Raw genomic sequence first — 9,204 nt, forward strand, 5'->3', positions numbered from 1 at the left:
ATGTTTGGAAAATATCGTTGCCTTGTACTAATGGAATCTGACAAGTCTCTAGTGTTTGAAGGGTATCGGAAAGATGATTTGTACGTGGTAGATTTCTCAGCAGGACCACAACTTGCAGTATGTCTTCTAGCAAAAGCTTCTGAATGCTGGCTCTGGCATCGAAGGCTAGGGCATGCTGGCATGAGGAACATCCACACCCTTGCAAGGAAGAAGCATGTCATAGGCATCGAGGGCGTCAAGTTCAAGAAGGATCACTTATGCGGGGCCTGTGAAGCAGGGAAGATGACGAGGGCCAAGCATCCCTCGAAGACAATCATGACAATGACTCAACCCTTCAAACTGCTCCACATGGATCTTTTCGGTCCCACTTATTACTCAACTCTTACTAATACTGCTTGTCTCTATGGCTTTGTCATTGTTGATGATTATTCAAGATATACTTGGGTGCATATAATCCTCTACAAGACTGAAGTGCAGGATGTCTTCAGACGCTTCGCCAGTCGAGCAATGAACAACTATGGCGCCAAGATAAAGCACATCAGAAGTGACAATGGCACTGAATTCAAGAACACTGGCCTAGATACATATCTTGATACCTTAGGCATCACACATGAATTCTCAGCTCCGTACACGCCACAGCAGAATGGCGTCGTCGAACGCAAGAACAGAACACTTATTGAGATGGCCCGGACGATGCTTGATGAATACAAGACTCCAAGAAAATTCTGGCCAGAAGCCATTGATACTGCATGCCATATCATCAACCGTGTTTATCTTCACAAGCTTCTGAACAAGACATCCTATGAGCTCCTTACTGGCAAGAAGCCAAATGTCAGTTACTTCAGAGTATTTGGCGCCAGGTGCTGGATCAAGGATCCACATCACACTTCAAAATTTGCACCAAAAGCACATGAGGGTTTTATGCTTGGATATGGAAAGGATTCACACTCCTACAGAGTCTTCAACCTTTTTCACTATAAAGTGGTTGAAACAGTGGATGTGCGGTTTGATGAGACGAACGGCTCACAAAGAGAGCACCTGCCAAATGTGCTAGATGAAGTTCCATCCAGTGAATCAATCAAACTTATGGGAACTGGAGAAATCATACCGTCTGAAGCTCAGCCTGAAGAGGAACTCATCATCTGCGCACCTGATCAGCCTGAAGACAATCCCTCTAACGATGACAATGATCAGCAAGAGCAAAATCTTCGTCCTCTACATCCTCGTGTTGCAAATGAAGTACAGGTTGAGAGAATAATTGATAGCATCAATGCACCAGGTCCACTCACTCGTTCAAGGGCAACACAGCTAGCAAATTTCTGTGGGCACTTCGCATTCGTCTCAATATCTGAACCCAAGAAAGTTGAAGAAGCCTTCATGGAACCTGAATGGATTCAAGCTATGCAAGAAGAGCTTCAACAGTTTGAGCTGAATAATGTATGGGAACTGGTTAAGCGTCCAGATCCTCGCAAGCACAATATAATAGGCACCAAATGGATATATCGCAACAAGCAAGATGAGCATGGTCAAGTTGTCAGAAACAAAGCTCATCTCGTTGCTCAAGGATACACTCAAGTTAAAGGGATTGACTTCGGTGAAACATTTGCTCCTGTGGCTAGACTTGAAGCCATACGCATACTGCCGGCTTATGCAAATCATCATAATATTCTTCTATATCAAATGGACGTGAAGAGCGTTTTTCTCAATGGCAAGATTGAAGAACAAGTGTATATTGCACAACCGCCTAGCTTTGAAGATCCAAAACATCCTGACATGGTGTACAAGCTCAACAAGGCACTGTATGGCCTCAAACAAGCCCCTCGGGCTTGGTATAACACACTCAAATACTTCCTGAAGAGCAAAGGCTTCAAATCTGGTTCCCTCGACCCCACTCTCTTCACGAAGACATATGATGGTGAACTGTTTGTGTGCCAAATATATGTGGATGGCATTATCTTCGGATGCACCAATCAGAAATACAGTGAAGAGTTTGGATATATGATGCAAGAGCAATATCAGATGTCCATGATGGGTGAGCTGAAGTTCTTCCTTGGTCTTCAAATACGTCAGCAACGCAACGGCATCTTCATATATCAAGAGAAGTACCTCAAAGATTGCCTGAGGAAATTTGGTATACAAGACTGCAAAGGCTTCACGACGCCAATGCCAGCCAAACATCATCTGGGTCCCGACGACAATGGTAAAGAGTTCGATCAAAAGGTATACCGCTCCATGATTGGTTCTTTACTTTATCTATGTGCATCTAGGCCAGATATTATGCTTAGTGTTTGCATGTGTGCTTGATTCCAAGTGGCACCAAAGGAATTGCATCACTTAGCTGTGAAGCGAATTCTTCGATATTTGGCTTACACCCCTACACTAGGATTATGGTATCCAAAGGGCTCAGAGTTTGATCTGGTTGGATTCTCGGATGCTGATTATGCTGGTGACAAGGTGGATCGCAAGTCTACATCAGGCACATGTCATTTTCTGGGATGATCACTTGTATGTTGGTCTTCAAAGAAGCAGAACTGTGTATCTCTCTCCACTACTGAATCTGAATACATTGTTGCTGGATCTTGCTGCGCTCAGCTTCTGTGGATGAAGCAAACACTCAAAGACTATGGCATTCATCTGAAGCAAGTGCCACTCTACTGCGACAACGAAAGCGCCATCAAGATCGCCAACAACCCAGTTCAGCACTCGAAGACAAAGCACATTGAAATTCGTCATCACTTTCTCAGAGATCATGTTGTGAAGGAAGATATTGATATCATACACGTCAACACTGAAGAGCAATTGGCAGATATCTTCACAAAGCCCTTGGATGAGAAGAGATTTTGCAAGTTACGGTGTGAGCTAAATATCTTGGAATCCTCAAATGTCCTGTGATCAGGCACACATCCTAACACTTATGCATATTGATGACTTAGATGTGCAACACACGAAGTAAAGTATATCTTCAATCAATGAATACATACATTCTAAGTGTGAATACATTAATGTGGAATTTGACTTCGGAGCGCCACGATAATTGTGCGCCGTGTCTGGGTCTAATACTTCCTATACGGTGGGTAACGCCACCACCAAATTCTTCGGTTTGAAGTGTTTTACCCATGGCATTACATTTGCTATGTCTTCACATTTGGTTTGACTTCAATCTCAACCTGTCTTCATGATTATCTTCACTATGTTGATTATATATATCCATACTAGTGTTCAGTCCTCTACAACATTCGCTTATAGCTATGTCTTCTTGTTGAATCTTTTGAACTAAGTGAATGTGATCGGACCCTAACCTCTCTATGCTTTCTATCTCAAACTCTATCTCTTCAAATCATATGCATTCTCTTGAAACTGTCGAATGTCTTCTCTGCATCCTTGTCAGCAGAAGATACAGAGACAAACATTAAGTCCGCTTTCAATGCTAATTCCTTCACCTGAAACCCGGAGAAGTGGGAACAACCACCCGACAATCCAGGCGTGCGTGGGAACATGGAACAACCTCCGATATGTTGCATGATGGCCATGTGTCCTTCAGATGTGAATCGCCAGGGGCACCTATGTAATAACACTATGCCGTCCCTGTCCCTATAAATACACGCCTCACCACAGTCATTATCCTTTCTTCCACTCCCGCACAAACCCTAGCACCACCGCTAGCCCTCAATGACGCCGGCGACGAAGCGCTTAGCTGCCGCGACCTCTCCGACGCCGTCTTCATGCCGGCCGCGGACATCGTCTTCTCTACCGTCGCCGTAGGTGTCCTCCGTCGCCAAGTTAGGGCACGGACGATCTGTGACGCCCTCGATTCAATCGTACACTAATCATACACGCAAATGTGTACGATCAAGATCAAGGACTCACGGGAAGATATCACAACACAACTCTAGACACAAATTAAAATAATACAAGCTTTATATTACAAGCCAGGGGCCTCGAGGGCTCGAATACATAAGCTCGAAAACAAAAGAGTCAGCGGAAGCAACAATATCTAAGCACAGACATGAGTTAGACAAGTTTGCCTTAAGAAGGCTAGCACAAAACAACAGCGATCGAAAAGGCAAGGCCTCCTGCCTGGGAGCCTCCTAACTACTCTTGGTCGTCGGCGTCCGTCACGTGGTAGTAGGCACCCTCGGGGTAGCAGCCGTCGTCAAAGGTGGCATCTGGCTCCTGGACTCCACCATCTGGTTGCAACAACCAGAAAGAAGAAAGAAGGGGGAAAAGGGGAAGCAAAGCAACCGTGAGTACTCATCCAAAGTACTCGCAAGCAAGGATCTACACTACATATGCAACATTATCAAAGGAAGGCTGTATATGTGGACTGGGCTGCAGAAATGCCAGAATAGGGAGAAGGCCTAGTCCTATCGAAGACTAGCATCTTCTCGAACCCACCATCTTGCAGCAACAGGAGGGAGTAGAGTAGCATAAAGTAAAGCGGTAGTAGTGTTATCAACCTCGGCCAGAGATCCTTTCTCGACTCCCTGCGAGAAAGAAATCCCAGAGCCATACTATCCAGTTATCATCACAATCAAATCCTCATCTCCATCCAGTTCTAGTTGTATCGATCGGGATACAACTCCAAGTGTCCGTTACCGTAGGACAGGCTATCGATAGATGTTTTCTTCCCTGCAGGGGTGCACCAACTTACCCACCACGCTCGCTTAACTCCGGCCGGACACACTTTCCAGGGTCATGCCCGGCCTCGGCCAAACAATACGCCGCAACCCGACCTAGACTTAACAGAGAGGTCAGCACGCCGGACTAAACCTATGCCCCCAGGGGTCATGGGCCATCTCCCCGGAAACTCCTGCACGTTGCGTACGCGGCCGGTGAGCAGACCTAGCTACCTCCTTCAACAAGGCAGGCGCTTGCGCAGTCCAACCCGGCGCGCGCCACTCAGTCGCTGACGTCTATTAAGCTTTGGCTGATGTATACGACGCAGAACGCCCATACTATGCCCACGTGATGGTTAGTGCTATCAGGCCAGAGGCCCCTCGGATCAAATATCCAAATCGTAGTGGATTAGGAACGCGCGGTAACAAGCAGAGACTCACGAAAGAAGTGACCCTGTTGCCCCGTCTCAAGGACTTGCGGCAAGGGCTAAGAATGCCCGGCCACGCCTCGTAATTATCTCACGGGCACCTTCCAGGTCAACCCGTCTCCACACCACTTTCCAGGTAACAGTTGTAAAGCCCAAGTATCCGTGTGTCCAAACATCAAGAGGAAGACCCAAGGAATCACCCTCGGTGGTTTCCACTCAATGTAATCATCAAGGTGAACGTAGAGGAATCACCCTCGAGGTTCACACTGGAGGGGTTGCACGATAGAGCCGTATCGAAAGTGGTTAAGGAGGAAATCACCCTCGATGACCACGACCGAATAGCTACACTACAGGTTAACATCAGAAGTGCTATAGAGGTCTCACCCTCGGCACTTGATAGTAACCCAGCAGTGTCGAGCAACTAAGGGGAAAGTGACTTGCGGTGCCGGGGCCTGCTCTTCGATCTCGTTGATCGGGTCTTCAATGATGAAGCAGGGGCAACAAGGACAAGGTGGGGGTCACTGATGGATCACTAACCAACCTATACTAAGCAGTTTAGGATAAGCGGTAAGGTACAACAGCAGATACAAAAGCAGGCTATGCATCAGAATAGGTGCAAACAATAACAGTAGCAAAATCTAATGCAAGCATGAGAGAATGGAATGGGCGATATCGGGATGATCAAAGGGGGGGCTTGCCTGGTTGATCTGGCAAGGAGGGGTCGTTGTCGACGACGTAGTCGATCACCGGGGCATCAGCGGCCTCGGGGTCTACCGGAGAGAAGAGGGGGAAGAAACAGTAAATACATAGCAAACAGAGGTAACACTAAGCATGACATGACGATACGTAGCGCTAAGCGTGCCCTAACGCGGTCCTAGACGTTATAGGTGAAGGGGGAAATCAACCGGGAAGGTGTTCCCGGTTCCGGACCTGTGTCAGACAGATGACCGGAGGGGGAAAGTTCCATGTTCAGCATGCTAGGGGCATGTGACAGATGAACGGACCGCGTATTCGGATTCGTTGGATTTTTCTGAGCAACTTTCATATAGAAAACATTTTCATCGGAGTTACGGGTTAAAAGTTACGGATTTTCAAAGTTTAAACCAATTTCTGAATTATTTTAAAAGCAGAAAAGGAAAACATGACGTCAGCAGTGATGTCAGCATTGCGTCAGCTCTGCTGACCAGTCAAACTGACAGGTGGGACCCACCTGTCAGCCTCTCTGTCTAACAGAGGCTTAACTAAGCTAACAGGGTTAGTTAGGGGGCGTGGGCCCCAGCAGTCAGTGGCTAATTAGATTAACTAATTAACTTTAGTTATATAAACATTTTAATTAACCGAATTATGTGGTGGGGCCTACACGTCAGTGGTAAAGGGCTGCCCAGTCAGCAGTTGACTGGGTCAACCCGGTCAACTGGGGCCATAGGGCCCGCTGGCAGCGAGCCAGGGATGGGGCCCGCCCAGCCACGTCGGCGGATGGCGCCGGAGCGACGCCGGCGAGGTAAAACGCGGCGGCGCGGCTCGGGAGGTGGTCGGAAATCACGTATAGGGCACCGTTCGCCGAGTTTTCAGGCGCGTTCAAAAGATATGGCTGCGCCACGTCCAACGGTGGTGGTTGTGGCGGTGGGGTTGACCGGAATCGAGCGTGGCGAGCCCATCGGCGGACGGCCGGAGTCGGGCGCGAGAGGAAACGGCGATGCAGTGTGCTAGCGAGCAAACTGAGAGGCCGGACGAGACATACGTGAAGCGGCGAGTGCAACGGGCGTTGGCCCGTGACCAATTGGCCACCGAAGGCACGCCGGCGACGAGCGCAGGCGACGGCGACGTGCGGGTGAGCATGGAAACAACGACCCCGAGCACGGAGAGCAGCGGCAGGTGGCGCGTTTGAAACCTACGACTACGGCGAGCACGACTGCGAGCTCAGCCGAGCTCGACAGCGTCTGTGGTGATAGCAGCAGCAACATCGGCGGAGCTCCGTTTGGGTAAACATGGCGCGGCGGCTACGGGCAGCGACAGGCAGCGCAAAGAGGACGGGAAGGAAGGTGTGGAGCTCACCGAGCGGTCACGAAAGACCCTTGGTGGTTTAGGAGCAGCAGAGCTCGCCGGGGTGGAAGGGGATCGCCGGCGGCCCGAGGAAGACGTCGACGTGTTCGGCGATGCAAAGCTCCTCTGCTCCCTCCAGCGGCTCCAGAGGACGCGGAAGTCCACGGTGATGCTGAAGAGGACGGCCAGGCCGCGTCGAAGGCACGGTGACCGCGGAGAAGACAAAGATGCGGCGACGGTGGCGCTCGGAGGTGGATGGGGAACGAAGGGGAGAGGCAACGAGCAGGCGGAGAGGGCGAGGGGAATCTAGGAGTGGGTGGAGGTAGGTGGGGGGAGGTCTCGAGGAGCCGGAGGGGAGGGGCCCTTATCCACCCGCGGCGTTGCCGGCGAGGTGGTCGGGCGGCGACGAGCCCCTGTAGCGGCGCGCATCGGGGGAACAGGAGGGAGGGGAGAGCGACCGGGGAGGGGGCATGGGCCGACCTAGCTAGGCCAGCTAGCGCGGGTGGGCCGAAGCCCAAGTGGGGCAGGGGCTTTCTCTCCCCTCTGTTTTTTTTTCTTTTTCTCCTTTTCTTTTCTTTTCCAGCAGCTTTTGCATTTTTCTTTTGCCACAATTGACTTTGCAAAAAATTATGCCACTGGCCAAAACAAACTCAAAGAATTAAAGTGCACTGCCTCAAAAAGGTTGGGTGGCTTTTGGAATAGTTTGCCATTTTCATAAATTAAAAAGGCATTTAATTTATTTCTTAGGCCACTGTTGGAAGTAGCTTAGGCCACTCAAACCTTTTTGCAAAAATGTTGGTTCACCACCAATAGTAGTAGTGGATTATTCTGCACATGATGAACATTTTTGATTTCATGTCTGAGCATTTTGAATTTCAGACAAAATTTGAATTTGAATTCAACTAGAATTTAAAAGAGAAAGGAGACAATTATGATCAGGAACATGTTTAGCAAAAAGATTAACTTAACCCCAGGGGTTACTGTAGCATCATTACACCGGGGTGTTACAACTCTCCTCCTCTAAAAGAAATTCTCGTCCCGAGAATTAAGAGGTAGAAGGGAAAAGATCGGGGTATTCAGCCCGGAGGTTATCTTCGCGTTCCCAAGTGGCTTCCTCTTTAGTATGATTCGACCATTGCACCTTGAGGAACTTAGTAACCTTCTGGCGGGTTCGATGTTCAGCTTCTTCAAGAATGCAGATCGGATGCTCCTTGTATGTGAGATCATCTTGAATTTCAATCAATTCCGGATCCACTTCACGTTCCGGATCCTTGAAGCATCGACGAAGTTGCGACACATGGAAGACGTCATGGACGTGAGAGAACTGAGGTGGCAACTCCAATTGATAAGCCACCAGTCCACGACGGGCGAGAATACGGAAGGGACCAATGTAGCGAGGAGCTAACTTTCCCTTGACTCCGAACCGATGAGTGCCTCTCAAAGGAGTGACACGCAGATAAGCTTGTTCACCAGGTTGATAAGTTGAACCCCAGTGTTTCCGGTCATAGTTGCTCTTCTGGCGGGATTGGGCCGCCTTGAGATTATCCCGGACAATGCGAACCTGCTCTTCAGCTTGTTGAATAATGTCTGGACCAATGAGTGCTCGTTCCCCAGTTTCGGACCAATTCAGAGGGGTTCGACACTTACGTCCATAAAGCACTTCAAAGGGTGCCATCTTCAAGCTGGCTTGATAGCTGTTGTTATAAGAGAACTCTGCATAAGGGAGAGATTCTTCCCACTTCTTGCCGAAAGAAATAACACAAGCTCGAAGCATGTCTTCAAGAATTTGATTGACTCGCTCGACTTGGCCTTGGGATTGGGGATGATAAGCAGTGCTCCAGGTAATATGAGTTCCCATTGCCTCTTGGAAACTATCCCAGAACTTAGAAGTGAAAATACTGCCGCGGTCTGAACTGATCTCCTTCAGAATGCCGTGGAGTGACACAATTCGGGAGATATACAAGGTTGCCAATTGACTAGCAGTGATAGTCTCCTTGACTGGCAGAAAGTGAGCAACCTTCGAGAATTGGTCGATGACGACAAAGATAGCATCGTTACCTTTCTGAGACTTGGGAAGGCCAGTGACGAAGTCCATTTGGATCTTATCCCACTTCCAT

The sequence above is a fragment of the Triticum dicoccoides genome, chromosome 1A, assembly GCF_002162155.2.
Source record: "Triticum dicoccoides isolate Atlit2015 ecotype Zavitan chromosome 1A, WEW_v2.0, whole genome shotgun sequence".
NCBI classification, from domain to species: Eukaryota; Viridiplantae; Streptophyta; class Magnoliopsida; order Poales; family Poaceae; genus Triticum; species Triticum dicoccoides.